The sequence below is a fragment of the Narcine bancroftii genome, chromosome 3 (assembly GCF_036971445.1).
Source record: "Narcine bancroftii isolate sNarBan1 chromosome 3, sNarBan1.hap1, whole genome shotgun sequence".
In the NCBI taxonomy this organism is placed as follows: Eukaryota; Metazoa; Chordata; class Chondrichthyes; order Torpediniformes; family Narcinidae; genus Narcine; species Narcine bancroftii.
In genome coordinates, this window is record NC_091471.1 from 141,859,625 (window position 1) to 141,885,667 (window position 26,043).

The window sequence follows — 26,043 nt, forward strand, 5'->3', positions numbered from 1 at the left end:
AATCCTCAGCACCTGATTATTCTAAAGGAACTTCCTAATATAATTATTTATTAATTTAAAGAAAATAGTCAGTGATTGGAAAAGATATTGTAAATCTGGCATCACTTTAATTTTAACACTATAAACTCTTCCCACCAAAGTAATCGGCAAATCTTTCCATTTCTCCAAATCCTTCTCTATCTTCCCAAAAAGAGGAGTATAATTTATACAAATTCTGCAAGTTATTATGAGTCATTTATTCTTAAATTGTTAATTTCATCTGCCTTCTATTTAAATCAACTTCCTCTTTGATAGTTTTTCATAATCAAAGTTTGTCAATGGTATTATCTCACTTTTATCTATATTAACTTTGTTACCTGAGATTCTTCCATATTTTTTAGTGTTGTTTGTAATTTCTTAAAGGAGTCAACCATATCAGATAGGTATAATAGCACATCATCAGCAAATATGCTGATTTCATGTTCTTCTTGTCTAACTTTGAAGCCCTTTATGTCTGGATCTTTCCTTATAATCTCCACTAGTGGTTCAATCATAAGGATAAAAAATGCTTGAGAAAGGGGACATCCTGCCTACTCAATCTACTGAAAGGGAAGACCACCAACATCTGACTTAGTTATAATTTTACATTTTAGTTTATGATACAGAGTTTTTATCCAATTTATAAATATTCTACCTATACCAAATTTCTCCAATGATTTAAATAAAAAAAGGCCATTCTAATCAATAAAATGCCTTTTCAGCATCCACAGAGACTATTATACCAGAATTCAATTTTGATTTAGCTGAATGAATTATATTAAATAGCCTGCCCAGTCTATTTGCCGAGTGTCTTCCTTTAACCAATCCCACCTGATTTGAATGTATCTGTTTAGGTAAATATTGTCCCAGCTGTTGGCTAAAGTCTTCACCAATATCTTATAATCAAGATTCAGAAGTGAGATAGGCCTAAACAATAAAGTTTTTAAGGGGTCCTTTTTTGGCAACACTGTAATAATAGCTGTTGAAAAGGAATCCGGAAGAGACTGAATCTCCACTGCCCAGTCCAGTGCATCCATCATAAAAGGCATCAACAAATCCTAAATTGTCTATAGAACTCAGGCAGTAACCCATCTTCCCCCATCTTAGCCTGCAAAGTGCACAGAGCCTTCTCAATTTCCTCTTTTGTGAAAGGAGCTTCTAGCTCCATCTGATCTCTGGCCTTCAATTTTGGGAGCTCAATGGTTGCCAAGAACTCATTCATCTCATTATCATTTCCTAATAATTCTGATTTATACAACTTTGTATAATATTGTCTAAAAATATTATTGATCTCTTTCTGATTGTGGGTTAACATGTTTACATCTGTTTTAATTGCATTTATTGTCCTCGACGACTCCTCTGCTTTCACTTGCCAGGACAAAACATTATGTCAGTGGTTCTCAACCTTTTTCTTTCCACTCACATACCACTTTAAGTATTCCCTATGCCATAGATGCTCTGTGATTAATAAAGGATTGCTTAAGGTGGTATGTGGGTGGAAAGAAAAAGTTTGAAAACCAATGTTTTAATTCTACCTAATTGATTCATTATGTGCACTGTTTCAGAACTTCAAAGGAAATGGGCCAATGACAATTTTTCTCAAGCAAAATATTTCAGTAATAATTGGGTCTAGAGCAGTGATTCCCACCTACATACCACCTTAAGCAATCCCTTGCTAATCACAGAGCACTGATGGCATAGGGCAGGGGTGTCAAACTCAAATTCACGGAGGGCCAAAATTAAAAACTTGGACTAAGTCGAGGGCCGAACTAAATATTTATTGAAAATTTTCAACAACATCTGCATGTTTTCTCTTCTTTCAACATATGTAATGTTAAACTTTTTCTTATTAAAATAAATGTTTAATAATAGTTTTGGATAAACTATTTCCAGAAGCATTAACAAATGAGAAATAAAATATTCTCTATAGAGAATATTTCTCTATAGAGGATTTGTCAAATGTTGCTAATGTGCTGTCGAATAGTAAAATCTGAGGGCTATTGAGAATGTGGGAGAATAACATGATTCCTGAAACAATCAAATGGGTGACTGATTGTGGGCATGAACTCTAGCAGGGTTATTTGCCATGCCCTTTTCCATTGGTACAGCTATCCTTTGACTTACACACTTTTAAAGTTTTATGCCTAATGAACTTGTATCCAGGTGCAGGACCATTTTTAACCAGGAATATATTTATCACTGTGACATGAAACTATTGGAAGACCGTTTTATCCTGAGATTCATAATACTTACTCAGGCCTGTGTGCGGGAGGGCGGGGTTTGCGGGCGATCGGGTTGAACAACGACAGTCCAGGGGCATCGGCTCTGGCTGCAGGGCGGCCTCTTGGCGGATCAGCGGCCCCGTCACCGTGAGTCGCGGATCGGCCTGCGGCAGGGAGGGGGAGTGGGCAACGGTCCTGGCGAGGTCAGGCCCGAAGCCTCCGGTTCTGGGTGCTGGGAAGCGGCCTTGGCTCCCCCTGACACCGGCCAGGCCCCAAAACCAGAGTCCATGGTGAGACCCTGCAATGTAAACAGAGGAGGTGGGGGCGATTAGCAGGCTGACGCCAATGCATTCTGGGATTTGTTGTATTACTGTGCATGCGCTATACTGGCGCGGCGGCCAGCAGTCCATCTCTAATACATTTTTGAAATGATCTTGCAGGCCAAATATAATTATATTGCGGGCAAAATTTGGCCCGCGGGCCAGAGTTTGACATGTGTGGCATAGGGATTACTTAAAGTGATATGTAAGTGGAAAGAAAAGGTTGAAAACCACTGCCTTAAATGTATCTCATATCAAAAAATTGTTATCAGTGGAATAAACTCATAAAAGTCTGTCCTTTTCAACAACGTGGCATTAAGACACCATCTATACACATTTTCTTGTTTTTCTGATATTGAAATGGTTAAGGTTAATGGCAAATGGTCTGAGAGTAATCTTGCCAAATACTCTGTTTTTATCACTCTGCTTTCAACTGTGCAGAGATTAAAAATAAATCAATCCATGTAAGCCATGGACCCTTGAGTAGAACGAGTAGTCTCCCTCGGCGGGGTTGAGCTGCCTTCAGATATCAATAAAATTTAAATCCCTCATAAATGATAATGTCACTTTTGCAGCTCTCTCCCTGATTCTCACTGATTTATCCAATATCAGATTCAAACAAAAATTAAACCCCCCTTTGACAATGTATTTTGTCTTTCCCCTGCTATTTTTAAAAAAAGACATCGTTCATAAAGGCTTCATCATCATAATTCAGAGCATAAATATTCATAAATATCCAGGATGTTACATAAATCTTGAAATGTACCATGACAAACCTTCTCGCTTGGTCAATTGATATATCTTCTTGTCTTACTGGTACATTTTTATTAATTAAGATCATTACCCCTCTCATTTTTTAAGTAAAAGAAGATGATATTCCTCTTTGTAACTTAGCATGCATCCTGCGGAAAAGGTACATTTGTCTTTAGGTTTTTTGTGTGCCAAGACCCTTTTTCTTTTCACCAACCATTTAACCCATAAACATTAAAACTAACAAGCTTTAACATTCCATCCATACCAATTCTTAAATAAATGTTGTTCAGCAATAAAACCTTTTCGATAATTCAAACAATACTGTGGTCTTTCCCCTTTAAAAAAAATACATATAGTGCCCCTGCTCTGATGGTGTTGTAAAAATGAAACTCTGGAAGCCTGCGAATAAAAGCCCACGAATTCTTCAGAGAAAGGAGAACCCCTCCCTTTAGTGCCATCTTGTAAAAATGATCCTCTCCAGGTGCCATTACTTCCCTTAGACCGGAATTTCAACCTTGCTAATACTTTTCCTAAGTTCTCGCTCTTTCTTGAACTCTCCATGCAAATTGCAATAGCATTCACATTTAGTAATAATTAAAAGACAATTCAAAAAAATAGAACTTCTTAAACACTCTTCTCAGTCTTCTTATCTAATGTCTTTAGTCTTCTCATGATCTCATGATCTTTGTAGAAATTTCTCTGCCTCTTTCTTAGTCTTGAAAAAAATGCCGATTTCCCTCTGTTACTTCAACCCTCAGTGTTACAGGGTATACCATCAAATATCTCATATTTTTTGACTGCATTTGTCCATTCACATCATCAGACTCCTTCCTTTGCTTGATCAAACTTGGACTAAAGTCTTGAAAGAATAGAACCCTTCCATTTTTTATTCAAGTGGGCCACTATGGTGTTTAGAATAATCAAATGCTACTCCCAAAATCGCTTCCTGGTCCCAGTAACTCAAAAGTCTTACCAGGACTGTTCATTGTCACTGCTCCTCACATCTTCTGGATCCAAAGGTCTGATAAGCTTTTCTATATGTAACTTCTCATTAAATTTACTTTCTCCCAACACTCGTGGGATCCATGATTCAAAGAAGTGCACTGGATCATTCCCTTCTGTCCCCTCCTTCAATCCAATAATTGAGATATTATTGCATCTGCGAATGTTTTCCAAGTGGTTGATCATTTGCCTGTCCAACTCCCACTTTTTTGCATTGTCTTCTAAAGCTTTCAGCTTTTCTTGAGTTGTAACCAGGTTGACTTCCATTTGGCTCATTCGATTAATTATGTCATCGTTTGCCTCTGAGAGTTTACCTATGTTCTCTGACATGTTCTTTATTGCATTTTCCACAGTTATAAAACATATACATAAAATCTCCATCTTCCATTTCTCCAGGATTTTATTTAATCTTGTGCCAACCCTCCCCCCCAACCCCCCCCCCCCCCAACTGCCCAGTACTACTGGGTTCAGCTGGTCTCAAGGCAGCTCTTGTGCTGCTTGCTTTCGGGCTTTCACTCGACAATCCAGGTGGACTGTGCCTCTTCAGATTTTGATTTTTGCAGTCTTGGTTTCTTGCTGGTAATTTTGTATATCCGTAGTGGAAAAATTCTGAAATTTAAACTTTTAATCCCCCTTTTTATCACTCTTCATGGAGTGCTCATTTAAGACACGTCTGCCTAGATCCTTTGCATTGCCATGCCCCTGGAAAGTAATTTTTATAGTTTTATGCAGGTTTATGGACCATCAAATACAGGCATCACGATTTGCTTTTTCGAGATTATCATCTCCTGATATTTAATAAATTGCTCTCCCTGTTCTTGATTCTTCCTAGAGCCTTCAACTCCTTCCAGATGCCTGATCCTAGTCTGCTGCATACCCATGCCCTCTGTCCAGCATTTTCCACCCTCCCAAATACTGCCAAAGGCCAGTCACTTTCTCAGGCTATAACCTCTTTCTTCGAGATGCACACTGACATTCACTTCTCAAGTAGTTCACTTAGCCAGTTATGAGACAGGATTTATAAACTATCAATTTTTATGAGGTCCTACCATCAAAGGCAGAAAGGGTTTTATATCAGAGTTGCTGGTGGATGCCTCACCTGCTGGACATTCCCATATCCTTTTCACCCACATTCTAAATAATGCCCCAATCCTTTCCCCATCCTTGTGGAATTTGAAACTATTTTGCATTAGTAGGAAGAATTCTTTTTGATTTTATTTTATATTGCTTTTTAAATAATGTTCTCACAAATGCCAGTTAATGAGGATAATTTACTTTAATTATTAGATACCACTAAACATGGTTAACAAGTTATTTAATGTTTTGCATGGTGACATAATTCTGGAAAGTTTTGCTTAACTATATTGGTTGGTCGATTATTATTAAAATTTTTTTGGCCTGTGATCTGAGCATTCTGGACTTGATTTACACAGCCGAGGCCATTTTATCTTAATGTAATGCATTACTATGAGTTTTATCATTAATTTAAAAATACTAACATCTCATTTCACATAAAATCACATAAGTTCCTGTTTCTTTTTCCCTGTGGAAGCCAATGAAAAAACAGATGGTTTCTGCTGCAGTCACCAAATCTCTCAGCTGCAGGGTAAGAAGATCCTTCTAGGGAGTTATCTGGCATTTAGCAGGCTGTCATATGTATGCAGCTACTGGCTGAAGCAGGAATTTTCTAATGATTTTCTTCCCTGACCTTTATTACTGATGCATCTTCTTTCAGAACCATCTTTCCTTCACCAGCAGAATACCATTTTATTAATGTTTCATTTTCTCACGCAGAATTAATAGAAAGATGGTGCTGCCGGAAAGGAAACCTCCTGTTCTTAATGAAAAATAGAAGCAGTGTAAGTGATCACCACATCGACTTCAACCTGATTTTTATTGTGATTTTCAGTAAAGCTTTATATTTTATGATGTGATTTTTTTTCTATATATTTTCCATTGGTAATTTAACAAAATGTTCAGTACTGTATTGAATTCAACTTTCTGATGAGATCTGATTTGAAAACTATATCTATTCTTTGATATTTTTCAACTGCCAGTATGGAAAAAGCAGTGTTTTTTTAAAATGTAGATGATGGCCATTAGTGCTAATTGACAATGTCAGATGTTAATTCAACATTGCAAACAATTGTAAAAAATGGCTTGTAAATTTAAGGTAGTCTGTGCACATGAAGAATGTTTACAAGGTGTGTTATAAACAGCATTAACATTTAATTGGGTGTTATGAGTGCTGGCAGAAGAGCCCAAAATAAGTCTGTGAAGTAAACACTCTGCGAACACAGTAAGAATCTAGAAATAGAAGAAAAATAACATGCTTCCAGTGGTCTTGCAGCAGCTTTTTCATTAATAATATATAAAAGTTTTTTGTTCTTATCATATTTAGTGATGTTTATTATTAATAGAATCAGTGTTGATCTATTTTTTTTCTGCCATCACAAAGTATGTAGGCAATTTTCCATGAAATATATTCTATGAAAGGAATTTTTCTGGAAGAGCAAGCAGTAATCTTGCTCTAAGGAGTGCATATTGTATAATGTCCAATAATGAAATGTAATATTGAATGTTCTAAATTTTTAATAATTAGAAATGAGGTTGACAGGGAAAAGGCTGTATGCCTTTTAAAAACGTGTTTGCTTCATGCAATGGTTTGTACATAATTTGTGGTTTCTTAATATTTAGCTGTGGAAGTAAATGTTGTCTTTGTACTGGCATAAGGAAGCAATCTAGAATGTTAGAACTGTTATTTTTAAAGTATTTTTGATCCTTGAAGTGAGGCATGATTTCAACTGTACATACTTTTAACTAGGATAATCTTGTTGATTTATCTGACATATCTATTCTAAAAGATATTAGACCTATTATAACATAATGCTACACAGCAGCCATTAAAGAAATTTGTTATCAAATGGTTACTTATTCGAAGTTTGTATGGAGGCTGAATCAATAGATAGACATTGCACTGCAATACTATTCCTGTTCTTTTTTATTTTTTTGTATTGTGATCAATTTTTTGCACCAACTTTACTGGTGAATGGAATTATGTGCAACAGCATTATGTTCAGCACAGTAATTTTTTTTTGAATATTTTATATTTTTGCTTTTCCAAGACTCACACAAATTCAAAACAATACAATCTTCCACAACAATGATATATTACATTGAGTCAATATTTCCCTCTGTCCACCCCTCTCCCTTCCCTCCTATTCCCTAATACCACAAGGAAAAGATTATGTAAAACAAACATAAAGAACCAAAAATCTGTGGAGTCACCAGTCCTTAATGGAACCAAATATAAACCCAGAGTAACATAAAGTAAAATGAAAAAGATATGAAACAAGAGCACATCATCTAAGCCACGACCCACTTTCAATTGTTGCACTATTTGTACGGATGTTTAGCTTTCTTCATTTTAGAAGAAGAAAGAAGAAGAACTATATCTGCGTCTTCCATCATGTAGTACTTAGTTGGGAGTCGGACTTTCACGTGATCGCTATACACTTCCTGGCTTCTGACAAGACGACCTTTACAAACTGAATTTGGTATTTGGACAGTTTAAAACTCGTATCCATAATGTTTACCAGAAAGTACAATTCTGGGTCCTGTGGAAAATCCACCTTTGTAATTTTTTTCAGAATGTCCCCCAGGTCCTCCCAGAAGGAGCCCACCTTTGTACACAGCCAAGTTGAGTGAATAAAAATTCCAATCGCCTCACCACATTTGAAGAACATTTTCAAAATTTCTGGTTTAGATTTATATAGTTTTTGTGGTGTGATGTACAATTGATGCAAAAAATTGTATTGCACCAATCTGTACCTGGCATTAATAATTGCTGTCATGCTGTCCAGGCACAGGTCTAACCAGCACCGCTTGTTGATTGTTAAGCCCAAGTCCATCTCCCTCCTTTCCCTTGCCTTATGTAAGCCCGGCTTCAGGCCCTCAATTTGGAATAGGAGACACATCTTAGAGATGAACTTACATGCATTCCCATTTTGAATTAGAATCTCTACGCCACTACGCATGGGTATGGCCATAGTCAGTCCCAAATTATCCCTTAAGTAGGATTTTAGCTGGAGATAGCTATACTGACAATAACCACACAAGCAGTCTGAGTATAAGACAGCTTTAATAAACTAATATGTACACTAAGAGGTCTTGTCTCTCTGCAAGACAAATCTGGAAGGTGAGACTGTAGCTCTGGACTGCTTTATATACAAGGTCACCGGGATGACCCCTGGTGACCTAGTGGTGTAATTACATATCACCACAATAGCAGAAGAAAGTTTTATTGGACAAATCATATTTATTCCTTAGTTGTTTAAATCTTCAATCAGGTTTCTGGGATTTTCTTATCCAGAGTCATGGGTATTAATTTATTCTGCACCAAAGGTGCTTTAGGAGATATCCCCAACTTTATTCCAATTTTTCCCATAGTTTCTTTCTTTCTCTCACTCACACATCCATTGCACTCTCCCTCCTTTCCAGTCTCTCTTCCATTCTATCAATTCTTTCCTCTGTCACTTTCACCCTTTAAGTTAAATTATCCAACCTTTCCTTAATTACATTCTGTCCCACCACCAAAGTTTTTAATGCTTTTTCATTTGTTGAATGGCTGCCATAATATCCCTGGTTGGGACACTAATCCCTCTGTCTCTTTATCCCCACCTTTCTTTGCTGTTCATTTTCTTCCTCCTCTTCCCCTTCTGTTTCTTCCTCCTCGTCATCTGAAGTTGTTGGGCTGGTGCTGCCCACACCTCCCGACCTCCTTTCTCCACCAGGTCCCGACGCCTCCCTGGTTGCACTGCTCCTACTTCCTGCCAGGCCCGACACCTCATCTGTCTGATGCCACTTTGGCTGTGTTTTCCTCCCGGCCCTCGCATGGATCTTCCTTATCAGGTAAGTGCTTATTTTTTTCTGGCGGTCTGCGGCTTCTCTTCTGCCATTACCACCACTGCAGCCTCTATGGGCCCGGGTTCGGTCATTCCTGCTGACCGCAGGCCTCCGCCACTTTGCTCTATGCACCCACCAGCCCTCCTGCTGCCTTGGTTGTGGCCTATCCTCGGCCACCCGCAAGACATCCTCCCTCATCCTTCTGGATGAGTCTCCCTCCCATGGGGTGGTCGGGCTCCGCAGCTGCTGCTGCTGCCCTTGACATTCTTGTAGGCCCAAGGTCAGTCTCTCTCTCCTGGCCACCATGCAGTGAACCTTTTCTTCCTTCCAGTCTTTCCTGGATTGCTTTCTTTGTTCTCTTTCCCATCTTTTTTTCTCCTTCTCAATCTTTCTTATTTTCACATTTCCCCGTTATCTTCTGTCTTTTTGGGATTTTTTCCCAGGGATATATCTTTATCTGTTCTTTATTATCTTTTCTTTGGGGAGCTCTCAGATCTCCTTACAACCCCTCTGCTGCCATCTTGGATCCAATTAAACAACAGGAAAGCTGAAGCTGTCCAATCATTTTAGGCATGAGGTTATTTTTAAGGTATTACGGTGTGTATACAACATTCTACTCCTGGGATAGTTTTCATACTTGTCTAAATATGAAGATGATATCCTGTAGTGTATGTATAAGTGCAAATTCTAATTCACAGTGCCTTTGCTGTTCTATTTACTTCTAAAAGTATTTTAAAAGGTTGGAAAATATTATTCAATTTTGGAGCACTGCTTGCTGGACTTTATGATCTGTGAATTTGTGGGTCTTCACATTCATATCTCAGGCCAACATGCCATGCCTTGGGAACTTTTGTATTTATTGACCAACAAGCATGTTATTTCTGTATAGGTATATTGGTTTTTACAATGTTTACTCCAATGAAAACACTGCTTTCTTACTGTTGACATGGCCTTTTGGAAAAAAAGACAGGATCCCTGATGGTGTAGAAGTACAATAATGATCCTCATCAGGCTTTAAAAGAATAATTATTGAAAAAGTTTGGTCATTTATGGCAACAATTTAAATTGAGTTTCATAATTGTATTTAAAAATCTATATTATGTAGATAACATTATGTTATTCATATTTTTCTCAGTGGGTGATTGGAAAAAGTCACTTGGTTCCAAGCATCAAGTGGCAATTTTATGACCCTTTCACAGAATGTACTACTTGACCGGTGAATGTCATTTTAATTGTCCATTTCAAAGTAGTGAGAAACAACTTCATCAAGATCTTAAGAAGTCACAATGCAAGTTTGTTTTCTTTAGATTTGGCATTCCTTTCAGAAACAAAAATGTTGCCTGGTTGCAGTTTACTCAATGCAATTGTCTTTTTGTCTTATTGCAGTTTGTGCACAGGTGGCATATCAAATAATGAATTAGAATTTGTTTTCCTAGAGATTTCCATTCAGTTACCTTAGTCTGAATTCCATTGTTGTACACACATGGGTCCTCCTTGGGTGTTTGCTATGGTACTACAGATTGCCTAAAGAAATCTCAGTGCCTGCCATATTGACCACCGCCAGTGGGCTGATATCGCCTCAAACCGTGCATCTTGGCACCTCACAGTTCGGCGGGCAGCAACCTCCTTTGAAGAAGACCGCAGAGCCCACCTCACTGACAAAAGACAAAGGAGGAAAAACCCAACACCCAACCCCAACCAACCAATTTTCCCTTGCAACTGCTGCAACGGTGTCTGCCTGTCCTGCATCGAACTTGTCAGCCACAAATGAGCCTGCAGCTGACGTGGACATTACCCCTCCATAAATCTTCGTCCGTGAAGCCAAGCCAAAGAAGAAGACAGATTTCCATTGGAGAAAATTGGATCTTGCTATTGGGATCACCAGAACTGGGATTCATGATTGTGAGGAAATACTGTAATTTTTGGAGATCCACTAAAATGTGCCAATATTTATCCATGAGGCCTTGTGAGTTCACTGGTCATTACCCCAGAGAGAGAATTTGGAAAACCAGCCATACGTCATACACTACATTGATACTTTCGTTGTTTTGTTATCTTTTAAATTCAGACTTATAGTGCGGTAACTGGCCATTTCTGCTCACAAGTTGGTGTCGCCCAATTCTCCTAAGGTATTTATTTGTCCTTGCCTTTCAAAATTATATTAAGTTAGTGATTAAAAGAGTAAGTGAGATTTAAAAAATAATATAAGGTTAGAAGAGTGGACAGAACATTCAATTGTAGACTACCAGCCAATTTTGCATTGTTTACAAGCCAACAGACTTTGGCAGGAAGTAGTGTATTTAGTTAAGATTTTACTCTATACTTTAAACTGCATTATTTTAGGTAACTAGCCTTTTGTGCGCACATTCATTTCCTTTGTGCGCTGGCTGTAAAACATGTGGGTGCACGCATAGGGATAAGTGGTTGTGGTGCCATTTTTTATGTGCTCGCTCCCCCTAACGTTAGAATCTGGCTACGCCCCTGGAAACTGAAGTCCCCAGGGAAAACCTACGCAAACACAGGGAGAACATACAGAGCTTGCTGTTTACTCCACATCCAATAGAGGCTAATCTTATAACATGGATTTGAGCAAATGGTTCCTTGTGCTCTGAAAAAAATCATCTTCATATTTACAAATCTTTTCTTCAACGAAAGCACTGGATATTTTTTCTTTCATTTCCAATTTTCTGTTAAGAGAGATTAAACCTGCTTGCACCAAAACACAACAGAATGTGATATCAGTTGACAAGCAATAAAGTTAATTCCTGTCCTCGATATGTCCTGGTATCTGAATTAGTTCAAAGTATTCTTTGATGACTAGAATCTGCAATGTTATCAACTTAGCCAAGCAATCAACACTTAAAAATAATATTCTTCTTATTAAAATGCACTAATCTAATAAAGAAACTTAAAAATATATTCATTTAATTTTAATTTCTTCTATATTTTGAAATATTTTTTTGAAGAAATTGCAGTAATGTAAGAAGAGTTATTGATTGCCTTTGGGATTCTCACATTAAACTACAGATCATGAATGTCCTGAAAATGCAATCACTTTTATGGAGAAATGACAGTGAATGGCTGTAGTCTTGGCATCACTGATAGTGCAAAATCAGGGCATTATGTAACCTCTAATTTCCCCTTAATCTAGTATTTTATGTCAGTTCTTTAGTTACCAGTACATCCACCCTGGATTCTCACACTTGTTTTTTCCTTATTTAATCTGCAGTCTTGATAACTGAATATTTCTTTTGATCTAATCTAATTCATTTCCATTCTGCGAAGAACAATTCCGTCTTCTCCAGTGTTGCCACGTGCCATATATACTTTTTTGAATATTTTATTTAAATTTCTGTACATTGTACTAATATCCAAGTACAGAAAATAACAGTCATATATTCAAAATCAATTATACATGCTACATATTATACTCCAATTAAATCCCACATATCCCTTCCCACAAAAATAATCCCCAAAGAAAAGAAAAAGAAAAAGTAGAAAAAAAGAAAAAGACATAAATAAAGAATAGAGCCACAAAAAAAGTTAAGAAAAAATATAAACAAACGTGGTTACCAAAATATCATAATCATTCTCACAACTTTGTCTTCTCAATTTCATGATTTACCTATCCCAAGGAGTTAGCAAGGTTTCATGAGGTTCAGGGAAAGCGCTTTATAAATTAATACCTACAGTATGTAAATATTGGCACCAAATGTTCAAAAAAAATATCATATTTATTCCTTAAATTACATGTAATTTTCACAATAGGTACGCATGCCATCTTTCCATTCCTTTTGGAAAAAAATAAATTTCAATTTTGGTATTATCACTGAAATATTACCCAATAAGAAAAGCATTGGATCTTGTGTAAATTTAACTCCTGTAACTTGTTCTAGAAATTTTCCTAATTCTATCCAAAATGGCCTCATTTTGAACATGACCACATAGAATTCAAAAAGGTACCTATCTCTTGACTACACTAAAACATTTATCTGATAAATCTGATTTTAATCTATTTAATTTTTGTGGAGTAAGATACAATTGATGTAAAAAGTTATACTGAACAAATCTATATCTAACATTTATTGTGTTTGTCATACTGTCATTACATAATTCCTGCCAATTTTTCACCACAATACTTATATTTAAATCTCTTTCCCATCTCTGTCTAGATCTATAGATTCTCTGCTTTGAAGCTCCCTTTTGTAATAATATATACATAGCAGATATAAATTTATTGATAGATCTATTGCAGATCAAAGTTTCTGTTTCACTTCTTTTGGGCCGTTATGTTGTTGGACCCAATTTATCTTGTAAATATGCTTTTATTTGATTAAAAAATATTGTGTTATTTTGTATTTCATATTTATTTTTTAATTGATCAAATAACATTAAATTTCATCATTCATAACAATCTTCTATATTTCTAATTCCATTAGAGAAAAAAATATTAAAAATTCAGTTATTCATAGTAAATGGCATAAGTCTATTGTGAATCAAAAGTATTTTAATTAACCCAAAATTCATCATTCCCATTTTGTTATTTACTTTATTCCATAAATTAATCAGATGCTCCAACAGTGGTGTATTCCTGTCTCCAGATATTAATCTCTGTTCCCATTTATATATGAAATCTTCTGGTATCTTCTTTCCTTTCTTATCCATCCATGCTGGTTTATCTCCCTCTTCAAAAAAGAAGAGAGAAATCTCATTTGTGTAGCTTTATAATAATTTTTAATATTTGGAAGTTGCAGACCTCCTAATTCATATTTCCATATTAATTTTTCTAATGAAACCCTCAACACATTACCTTTCCAAAGAAATCTTCAAATATATTTATTTATTTCCTGAAAGAATTTTTGTGGAAGAGATATAGGCAATGTTCGAAAAAATATTGTACTCTTGGAAATGTATTCATTTTTATGCAATTAACTCTTCCCAGTAATTTCCAACTATTCTTTGAAATCTATATCAATTTTCTTAAGTAAAAGGGTATAATTCAACTTGTATATATTATTTAAATTGTTAATACTCGTATCCCTAAATATTTTATTCCATTCAATGGCCATTTAAATTGGGAGTCTCTTTTACACTGAGTATAATCACCTCTATTAAGGGGCATAATCTAATTTTTGTCCCAATTTACTTTATATCCAGATATTATTCCATATTTTTTTAACCTTAAAATATAATTTACACTATGAACTTTCCAGTTCAGGCAAATAAATTATTACATCATCTGCAAACAAATTAACTTATATTCCTCTCTTCCAATTCTAAAACCTTTAATATCAGAATCAGACCAAATTAATTCTGCTAATGGTTCTATTGCTAATAAATAAAGCTGGAGATAATGGACATCCTTGTCTGCTAGATCTAGTTAAATGAAAAGTCATAGACATTTGTCCATTTGTTACAACTTTAGCTTTTTATCCATTATATGAGGCTTCAATCCAATTTGTAAGTATTGATCCCAATCCAAATTTATCAAGTACTTGAAATAAAAAAATCCCATTCTAATCTCTCAAATGCTTTTTCAGCACCTAAGGCCACTGCTACACTTAAATCTCCTTTCTTTTGCACCAAATGTATTATACTCAATAATCTAGTCATATTATCTGCTCTCTTTTTAACAAAACCAGTCTAGTCCATATTTATTAATTTCAGCAAATATTTTGCCAATCTTTTCATTAATAATTTTGCTACTATTTTATAATCTAAATTTAACAATAAAATTTGTATATATGATGCTGATTTTAATGTATCTCCGTCTATGTTTTGTGCATATATGTTCATAAATGTCCAATATTCTGAAAAAAATTTGAACATGTACCATAACATATCTCCTTGCAGGATCAGTAACGATATTTTGTATTTTAACAGGAAGATTCTTATTTATTAAATTTGCTACATCCCTAGCTTTTGAATTAAATGAAGAAGCCACAACCAATACCCTACCAAATTTCTCTTTAACTTCTGATGTTCTTTTTCAATTAAATGAGTTTATTGCGAAAAAGCTATATCAACCTTCATATTATAAGTCCACGTCAGCTGCAGGCTCGATTGTGGCTGACAAGTCCGATGCGGGACAGGCAGACACGGTCCAAAATCCTCTTCCTTTTCACTGAGCCATTAATATTAAAACTTAAATATCCAATAATTTACCTTTTAGTATCTTTTTAAAAACAATTGCAAACTATACCTTTCCTTCACCTCTCTCCACCCAAATCCTTGGCATTTCAAATCTTTTTTAACTCTTGTGCTAACATACATCTGTCTTATCAATCCAGATTTAAAAAAAAATAGATAATATAAAAATCAAAACAACAAAAAAAAACCTCCTATTGATGTTGTTCAAATAATACATGACATTATCCCTTTCTATTTTACGGGTTGTGGCCCAATCCACAAAAATACACATGATTCAATAGATGCCAATCCATTTGCCTCCATTCCCCCCCTGAATGTTCATGAATATTCCAATTAATTTACATTAGACTGAATACAATAATTTTAATTCATTCCTTATAAATTGAGAAAAAATTCAGACTCCTGCTTGCTGTACGACTCCCAGATAAGCTTCTTGATGAATAGTTGTTAAAATATCCGCATATTCTTGCACACATCCAGGGTCTGTAAAAAAACAAAACGTATTCACTCCTCCTTGCGCAAAGATCTTGAGAGTCACAGGGTAGCATAGAATAAATCTATAACCTTTCTTCAACAATGTATTCTTTATTGGATTGAATTCTTTCTTTTTCTTCAATAACTAAAAACTAATATCAGGATAAAAGAAAATTTATTTCCATGTTATTCCATTGGCTCTCTCTTTCGCTTGCTTTGCTGCTGACTTGAATACTTTGTCTTTGACCTGATAATGAAGAAACTTTATCAATATAGACCGTGGTTTTTGATCAGGTAAAGTCATTTTTGGCCCCAGCTGCCCGCTCACTGCCACTCAACCACAGACTCTCACCTAGGCCCTGGCCACCCGCACATCCAAGCTCGCAATGCCTTGACCCTGGACTCTTGCCTAGGCCCCGGCCATACACCCACAGGAGCTCCCAATGCCCTGACTGCAGAATCTCTCCTAGGCCTTGGCTGCCTGCCCTTCTGAGTTCCAAATGCCTGACCATGGAATCCCCCAGCTGTCCGACCATCCGAGCTCCTGATGCCCTGACTGTGGGCTCTTGCATCGATCCAGGCCATCTGCCCATTTGAGCTCCTGACACTCCAAATGCGGTCTTACCACCTACCCACCCATCTGAGCTACTGATGCCTCAAACCATGATCAAAAGTAGATTCTGTGTAGTTGACCCCCTAAATTTTACCCTAAATATTGGTCCACAAGATTCGGCTATTACATGAGTATATATGGTAATTGATATTCCTAATTAGTTATACCTATCTAGTAAATATTCTATAAGTCCTTTGGAGCATTGTTACATTTTTTAGACTGTCACAACACAAAGTTTCACAAACAGGACAAGAGCTTTGGTTAATGTTGTTAATTTTATTCCGACATTGGAACAGATAATAATTTAAAGGAAACCCTTACATATCAAAACACTATTAAATCCTCTAAAGTCTGCTTGTTCTACACAAATGGATGTTGAGGCCAGATTATTAGTTGTACTTAAAGAGATAAACTTTTGAAAGACTGAGGAATTGAGGGTGACTGAAAGCTGGCACTGAAGAGGCCAGCATAATCAACCACATTCACATTGAACGGTGGGGCCTAGGCCTCCTCTCCATCTTCTTGTGTTCCTTTGCACTTGCTGCCCTTGCCCTACCTACTATAGAAGCTTGATGTTTGGGATGTAGTGTCAGGGTAGCCTGGTGATGGAGGAAATGAATATTGATGATGGGGTACCAATCAATTGGGCTGTTCTGTTCTCAGCTGTTGAATAATTTTTTTAATGGCAGGAGGAGTGTAATCGACCAGACCCTTGGTTGTGGCACAGTTAGCATGGTGGATAGTGCAATGCTATTTCAGCACTACTGACCCAAGTTAGAATCCAGTGCTGTCTGTAAGGAGTACCTATGTTCTCCCCGTGTCTGAATGAGTTTACTCAGGTTCTCCGGTTTCCTCCCATCCTCCAAAAATGTATGGGGTTTGTCGGTAATTTGGTATATTTGGGTGGCATGTGCTCATGGGTCAGAATGGCCTGTTGACATGATGTATGTCTAAATTTTTTTAAAATTAAAATAGGCTTGGGGTGTCACAAGGTCACAAGATACAAGAGCAGAAGTAGGACCATTGCTCCTCCATTCTAATCATGAGCTGACCCATCCTCTCATTTAGCCCCACTCCCTGGCTTTCACCCCATAACCATAGATACACTGACTAATGAAAACCTGTCGATCTCTACCTTAAATACACCCAATGATCTCACTTCCACAGTTACCTGTGGCAATGTTCTACAAAGTCAAGTCCCTCTGATTAAATAAAATTTTCCCCATCTCTGTTTTAAATTAATGCCATTTCATTTTGAAGTTGCGTCCTCTTGTCCTAGAATCCCCTACCATGAGAAACATCTTTGCCACATCTACTCTGTCCAGCCTTGCAGTATTTGAAATGCCTCTATAATATACTCCCTCATCTTTCTGTATTCCAATGAGTACAGCCAAGAGCTGACAAATGTTCATCCTATACTAACCCTTTTATTCCTGGCATCATTCTCGTAAATCTTCCTTGAACCCTCTCCAACTCCAGCACATTATTTTCTCAAATAAGGCAACCAAAACTGTACACAGTACTCCAAGTGAGGTCTCACCAGTATTTTATAGAGCCTCAACATTACATCCCTGCTCTTGTCTGCTATTCCTCTAGACATAAATGTCAACATTGTATTTGCCTTCTGCACCATCAAGTCAACATGAAGCTTAACCTTAGGGTATCCTGCATGAGGACTCCCAAGTCCATTTGCACCTCGGAATTTTGAATTTTCTCCCCATCTAAATAATAGTCTGTCCAGCTATTTCTTCTACCAAATCTATCCAAGTCTCTCTGCAGTCTTTCTGTATCCTCAGCAACATTCATCTTACCACCTATTTTGGTATCATCTGTAAATTGAACCACAAAGCCATCTATTCCATAATCCAAATCATTTATGTACAATGTAAAAAGAATAACTTGAGCAAATTTGCAGATGACACGAAACTGGGTGGCGGTGTGGAGTGTGAGGAGGATGTCAGGAAAATGCAGAGGGACTTTGACAGGTTGGGGGAGTGGGCTGTTTAATGGAAGATGACGTTCAATGTAAGCAAATGTGAGGTTATCCATTTTGGGGGCAATAATAGGAAAGCTGAGTATTATTTAAATGGAGACAAGCTAGGGAGTGGGGAGGAGCAAATGGATCTGGGAGTACTTGTTCACCGGTCACTGAAGACTAGCATGCAGGTTCAGAAAGCTGTGAAGAAGGCTAATGGCGTGTTGGCTTTCATAAAGAGGGGATTGGAGTATAGGAACAGAGACGCCCTTCTGCAGTTGTACAGGGCCCTGGTGAGACCCCACCTGGAGTATTGCGTCCAGTTCTGGTCTCCAATTTTGAGGAAGGACATACTAGCTATAGAGGGTGTGCAGCGCAGATTTACAAGGTTAGTTCCAGGGATGGCGAGGTTGACATATGCTGAAAGGCTAGAAAAACTGGACTTGTATCCGATGGAGTTTAGAAGGATGAGGGGGGACATGATTGAGGTATACAAAATTATCAGGGGGATAGACAGGGTGAAGTCGGATTACTTGTTCCCAATGATGGGGGAGACGAGGACTAGAGGGCATAGTTTAAGAATACAGGGTAGGCCCTTTAGGACGGAGATGAGAAAACATTTTTTTACCCAGAGAAGTGTGAATCTGTGGAATGCTCTGCCACAGAGGGTGGTAGAGGCAGATTTGCTGATTATGTTCAAAAGAGAGTTAGATAAGACTCTAGTGGGCAAAGGAGTTAAGGGTTATGGGGATAAGGCTGGAAACGGGTACTGATGGTAGTGATCAGCCATGATCTGTAAAATGGCGGTGCTGGCTCGATGGGCCGAAGGGCCTACTCCAGCTCCTATTATCTATTGTCTATTGTCTATTTTCTAAAATATTCATGCTGTCTCTCTGCCATATCCTTATCTCTGATGTAATTTATCCAATGTCCTTTTTGATTGGTTCTCTTTGGTCATACTTTTACACTTTATACTGTATATTTAAAAGGTTTTAGTATCTACTTTGATATTATTTGTTGACCTCCTTTCATAACTCATCTTTTCTTTCCTTCCAAATCACCTTTCTAGTTGTCTTAAAATGTTAGTTTTAAAAAGCCTCCCAGTCCTCTATCTTTCTACTAATTTTTGCTTCCTTATATGCCCTCTCTTTTGCTTTTACTTTGACCATACCCTCCAATCTGCAGCTGTTCAGCAAAATCATTCACCTTGTTTCTAATGGTGGGTACATTTAAGTTTAATAGGTTCAGATCAGTTTTTGAATTCATCATGTCTCTGACATCCCTCCAGCTACTATTTTGTCTCGATGCCTACCTGTCATCCTTGCTGCATACTACCTTTGCTCTACTGCTATTTCCCACTTCTTCAGCCCTCACACTCTGGTTCCCATCCCCCTGCCAAATTAGTTTAAACACTCCCTAACAGCTATATTAAACCTGGCCACCAGGATATTGATCCCCTTTGGGTTCAGATGTAACCCATCCTTTTTGTATAGGTCATACCTTCCCCAAAAGTGATCCCAAAGATCCAAGAATCTAAAGCCTTGCCCCTGTAGCAATTAATGAGTTACCTATCAATTTCCTCTTTAAATTCCCTCAAAGATCCAGCCTCCACAGCTTCATGTGGCAACGAATTCCACAAATCCACTACACTCTGACTAAAGACATTTCTGCTGACCTCTGTTGTAAATTGGTACTTTTTAATTCTAAGACTGTGCCCTCTTATCCTGGAATCACCCAACAGGGGAAACATCTTATTTACATCCACTCTGTCCAATCCATTCATTATTCGAAATGTTTCTATGAGATCTCCTCTCATTCTTCTATATTCTAATGAATAGAGCCCAAGAACCGCTAAGCATTTCTCATATGTTATCATTCTCATTCCTGAAATCATTCTGGTAAGCCTCCTCTGTACTTTCTCCAACCTTGCTATATCTTTTCTAAGGTATGGGCCTAAAGCTGCACACAATACTCCTAATGAGGTCTCACCAGTGCTCCATAGAGTCTTATCAACACCTTTTTATTCTCATACACAAATGAATGCCAACATAGCATTCGCCTTCTTTACTTGCTGATCCAACCTGGAGGTCAACTTTCAGGTTATCCTGCACGAGGGCCCCCAAGTCCCTTTGTACTTCTGAGGTTTGAATTTTCTCCCCATCCAAATAATAATCTGACCATTTATTTCCTCTACCAAAATGCACAACTGTACATTTCTCAACATTATATCTCATTTGCCATTTCTTCGCCCATTCTCCTAAGCTGTCCAAGTCTTTCTGCAAGCTTTTGATTTCTTCTACACTATGTTCTCTACCACTTATCTTGGTGTCATCTGCAAACATTGCCATGAAACCATTTAATCCACAATCTAAATCATCATTATACATTATAAAAAGAAGCGGCCCCAACACTGACCCTTGCAGAATGCCACTAGTAACAGGCAACTAACCAGAATGGGATCCTTTATTCCCACCCTTAGCTTTCTGCTTATCAGCCAATGCCCTACCCATCTATTATTTTATTAATAATTCCATGTGCTCTCATCTTATTAAGCAGCCTCTCATGTGGCACCTTATCGAAAGCCTTTTGAAAATCCAAATACACGACATCCATAGCCTCTCCCTTGTCCACCCTACTTGAGATTTCCTCAAAAAATCCCATTAGGTTGGTTAGGCAGGATCTTCCCTTCATGAAACCAATCATGCCATGTTCCTCGAAGTATTCTATAACCTTGTTCTTGAGGATCAATTCCAATACCTTTCGAACTACTGAAGTCAGACTAATAGGCCTATAATTTCATTTTTTCTGCCTTCCTCGTTTCTTAAATAGGAGAACTACATTTGTGACCTTCCATTCCTTTGGAACCATGCCTGAGTCTATTGATTTCTGGAAAATTGATTCCAATGCCTCTACAATCTCCAAGGCCACCTCTTTCAGAACCCATGGGACCACCTCATCCGGTCCTGGAGACTTATCTACTTTTAGACCATTCAGCTTACTAAGCACTATCTCTCTTTTAATCCTGACTGTACTTAATTCTATTCCTGGAGACCTTTGAATATCAGGTATATTGCTAATGTCCTCCACAGTGAAGAATGATGCAAAATATCCATTTAGTTCCTCTGCCATCTCCTTGTTACCCATTAAAATGTCTCCAGCTTCATTTTCAATTGGCCCTATATCTACATTGCCTCTTTTTTTTATATATTTGAAGAAACTCTTTGTATCCTTTTGTATGTTATTTGCTAATGTTCTTTCACAGTTCTTTTCTTTCCTAATATCTTTCTTTTTCTCTGTAAGTTTTAAAAAAAATCCCAGTCCTCTGCTTTTCCAGTAATTTTTGCTACCCTGTATGCCCTCCTTTTTGCTTTTGTTTTAGCTTTAACCTCTCTTGTTAGCCATATCTGCGTTATTTTACCATTCTTAATTTGCCTTTTCCTTGGAATATATCTATCCTGTGCTTTCTTTATTTCTTGTATAAATATCAACCAATTCTGTTCTGCCATTCCCCCCATCTAGCTTATTTTTCCAGTGAACTTGGGCCAGTTCCTCTCTCATTCCACTGAAATATTGACACCTGATATCATTTTTTCCCTTTCACATTGGAAGCTGAACTCTATCATGTTGTGATCACTACTTCCTAAGGGCTCCACAATCTTTAAATCCCTAATCACCCCCAGTTCATTAAACATCACTCAATCCAAAACCCGATCCTTTGGTGGGTTGATCGACCAGCTGTTCCAAAAAGCCATCCTTTAGGCATTCTGTAAACTTTCTCCTGAGATCCTGTACCTTACTGACATTCCCAATCCCCTTTCATATTAAAATCTCCCATAATTATCTGGACATTCTCCTTCTGACACACTTTTTCTAGTTCCACTGCATCTTGCAGTCCATGTCCCGAGTGGTGTTTGGGGGCCTGTACATTACAGCTGGTAAGGTCTTTTTATCCTTGCCATTTCTTACTTCAACCCATAAAGATTCTGCAATTTCTGTCCCTTCTTTCAAGTGATTTAATAGCATTGCTTACCATCAGGGTCACGTCACCCCCTCTACATACCTGCCTATCTTTCCTATAAAGGTGTAACCCTGCACATTCAGTTCCTAATCACATCCCTCATTCCGCCATGTTTCGTTGATGGCCACAATGTCATAACTTTCCATTTGCATCTGCACAATCAAGTCATCTACCTTATTCCTAATACTCCATGCATTTAAGTACAATACCCTTAGACCAGTATCTAATTTATCTGTAGTTCAATTGTTCACCATATTATCTTGTTTTTTCCTTTATTTGTCTTTTTTGCCATTTTTGCTGCACATCAAGCATTAAAGTTCATCAAATGTTTGTTAGTACTGTTAAAAAAAACTTGAAAGAAGCAGTTCTTAAAACAGTTTAGGTAGAAAAAATGATGATTAAAAGTTAACACTTACTCTTGTTCCATTGATGTCTTGCATACATGGGGCATTCGTGAGGTAACATTATGCTCATGCACAAATTTGAGGCACAATTTGTTCATAAGTATGAGTTGTCTATAAGTCAGATGTTCATAACCAGGGGACTCCCTGTACTTTGATTTATAAAGGCCAATATGCCAAAAGCTTTCTTTACAAACCTATCCACCTGTGATGCCACTTTCAGAGAATTATATATCTGTATTCCCAGATCCCTCTGTTCAACCACACCCCTCAGTGCCCTACCATTTACTGTGTATGTCCTTTCTTGGCTTGTCCTTCAAAAATATAACGCCTCACACTAGACTGCATTTTTCATCCCATTTTTCCAGCTGGTCCAGGCACCTCTGCAAGCTTGGAAAGCCTTCTTCGCTGTCCACATACTTTGCTGTCCACAAAGCGTTCAATCTTAGAGTCATGTGCAAACTTTCTGATCCAGTTTACCACATTATAATCCAGATCATTGATATAGATGACAAACAATAATGGTCCTGGCACTGATCCCTGAGGAACACCACTAGTCACAGGCCTCCAATCTGAGAACCAATCATCCAGTCCCACTTTCAGGCTTCTCCCATTCAGCCAATGTCAAATCCAGTTTATGACCTCACCATGAATACTGAGCTGAACCTTCCTGACTAACCTCCCATATGGGACCTTTTAAAATGCTTTATTAAAGTCTATGTAGACAACATCCACACTTTCCTTCACTTTCTTGGTTACCTCCTCAAATAAACTCTAAAAAATTGGTTAAACATGACCTACTACACATAAAGCCATGTTGGCTATCCCTAATCAGTTTCTGGCTATCCAAATACTTCTATAACTGATTTCTTAGAACACCTTCCAATAATTTGCCTACTACTGGCATCAGGTTCACTGGCCTATAATTTCCTGGGTTACTTTTAGAGCATTTTTTAAAAAACAGAACATTAGCTACCCTCCAATCTTCTGGCACCACACTTATGGCTAAGGACATTTTAAATATTGAGCCCCTGAAATTTCTATATTAGCCTCCCTCAAGGTCCAAGGGAATATCTTGTCAGGCCCTGGGCATTTATCTACCCTTATTTTCTTTAAGACAGCTAGCACCTCCTCCTATTTAATCTGTGTATGGTCCATGACCTCAATGCTTATTTTCTTTACTTCCCTAGACTCTGTGCCATTCATGAGTCAATACCAATCCAAAAGAAAAGACCTCCCCCATCACTTCTAGCTCTATACTAAATCCAGCCATTCTGATCTTCAAGGGGACCAATTTTGTCCCTTACTATTCTTTTGCTTTAATATACATGTAGAAGCACTTAGGATTTTTCTTCATGTTGTTTGCCAATGTAACCTCAAGTCTTTTTTTTTTATCCTTCCTGATTTATTTCTTGAGTTTTTTCTTGCATTTTTTATATTCAAGAACCTCGTTTGCTCTGTGTTGCCCGTACCTGCTATATATCTCTCTCTTCTTCTGAACCAGATCCCCAATATCATAGGTTCCCTATGCCTGTTAACTTTGCCTTTAGTCCTGACAGGAACATACAAATTCTGAAATTTGCTTCCTCCAAGGCTAATTGACGTACTTAAACAATTCCTATGGTGGGTTGTTGGATTTGTTCATAGATATGGACTTAGCAGGACTTTTGTTAATTTAAATTTCTTTTTCTTTGGCTTGGCTTCGCGGACGAAGATTTATGGAGGGGGTAAAAAGTCCACGTCAGCTGCAGGCTCGTTTGTGGCTGACAAGTCCGATGCGGGACAGGCAGACACGATTGCAGCGGTTGCAAGGGAAAATTGGTTGGTTGGGGTTGGGTGTTGGGTTTTTCCTCCTTTGCCTTTTGTCAGTGAGGTGGGCTCTGCGGTCTTCTTCAAAGGAGGTTGCTGCCCGCCAAACTGTGAGGCGCCAAGATGCACGGTTTGAGGCGTTATCAGCCCACTGGCGGTGGCCAATGTGGCAGGCACCAAGAGATTTCTTTAGGCAGTCCTTGTACCTTTTCTTTGGTGCACCTCTGTCACGGTGGCCAGTGGAGAGCTCGCCATATAACACAATCTTGGGAAGGCGATGGTCCTCCATTCTGGAGACGTGACCCATCCAGCGCAGCTGGATCTTCAGCAGCGTGGACTCGATGCTGTCGACCTCTGCCATCTCGAGTACTTCGACGTTAGGGGTGTAAGCGCTCCAATGGATGTTGAGGATGGAGCGGAGACAACGCTGGTGGAAGCGTTCTAGGAGCCGTAGGTGGTGCCGGTAGAGGACCCATGATTCGGAGCCGAACAGGAGTGTGGGTATGACAACGGCTCTGTATACGCTTATCTTTGTGAGGTTTTTCAGTTGGTTGTTTTTCCAGACTCTTTTGTGTAGTCTTCCAAAGGCGCTATGTGCCTTGGCGAGTCTGTTGTCTATCTCATTGTCGATCCTTGCATCTGATGAAATGGTGCAGCCGAGATAGGTAAACTGGTTGACCGTTTTGAGTTTTGTGTGCCCTTCAATCAATCTGAGGCGCCTGCAAGCTCACACCAAGACACAAGAGAAACTTGTCCGTGAACTACTCTTTGCAGATGATGCCGCTTTAGTTGCCCATTCAGAGCCAGCTCTTCAGCGCTTGACGTCCTGCTTTGCGGAAACTGCCAAAATGTTTGGCCTGGAAGTCAGCCTGAAGAAAACTGAGGTCCTCCATCAGCCAGCTCCCCACCATGACTACCAGCCCCCCCACATCTCCATCGGTTAATTTAAATACAACTTTGATAAACACTTTTTTTTTTGCAGTCCCTTTATTATAAAGGCCAACATTGTTTGGGTCCCTGCTTATCTTTGGTTTCTGCACATGACATTTTAATCATATCCTTGAGACTCCGCTGCATCTAATTTTTATATTTTGGAAGGTGCTCCTTTGTATCTTGGACTCAAAATGGCAGACCTCATATTTGTCTGCACTGAAACCCATTTGTTACATGTTTCTCATTTGTTACATGAACATGTCTGAAACCCAAGACTTACATTTATACCCCTTAAAATTCTTCCGTTCCTGATGTTATCATCAGACTGACATGTGTGATTTCCTCTTGCTTCATCAAAGTGTTAATAAATGTGACAAATAATCATGGCCTCAATGCAGATGCTTGCATGTGTGATGCCATTTGTCATATCCTGCCTATATGAATATCTGC

At 38.1% G+C, this 26,043-nt stretch overlaps 1 long non-coding RNA gene across 3 annotated transcripts in view; it reads left to right on the forward strand.

Annotated features, from left to right (window-relative positions):
* Positions 1–26,043, forward strand: part of LOC138757633 (uncharacterized) — a 146,533-nt gene that overhangs the window by 35,466 nt on the left and 85,024 nt on the right. For all 3 annotated transcript variants that reach the window (XR_011353772.1, XR_011353770.1, XR_011353771.1), the window contains exon 3: positions 6,110–6,174. This is a non-coding gene — a long non-coding RNA (uncharacterized lncRNA). The remainder of the gene's footprint in view (positions 1–6,109; positions 6,175–26,043) is intronic.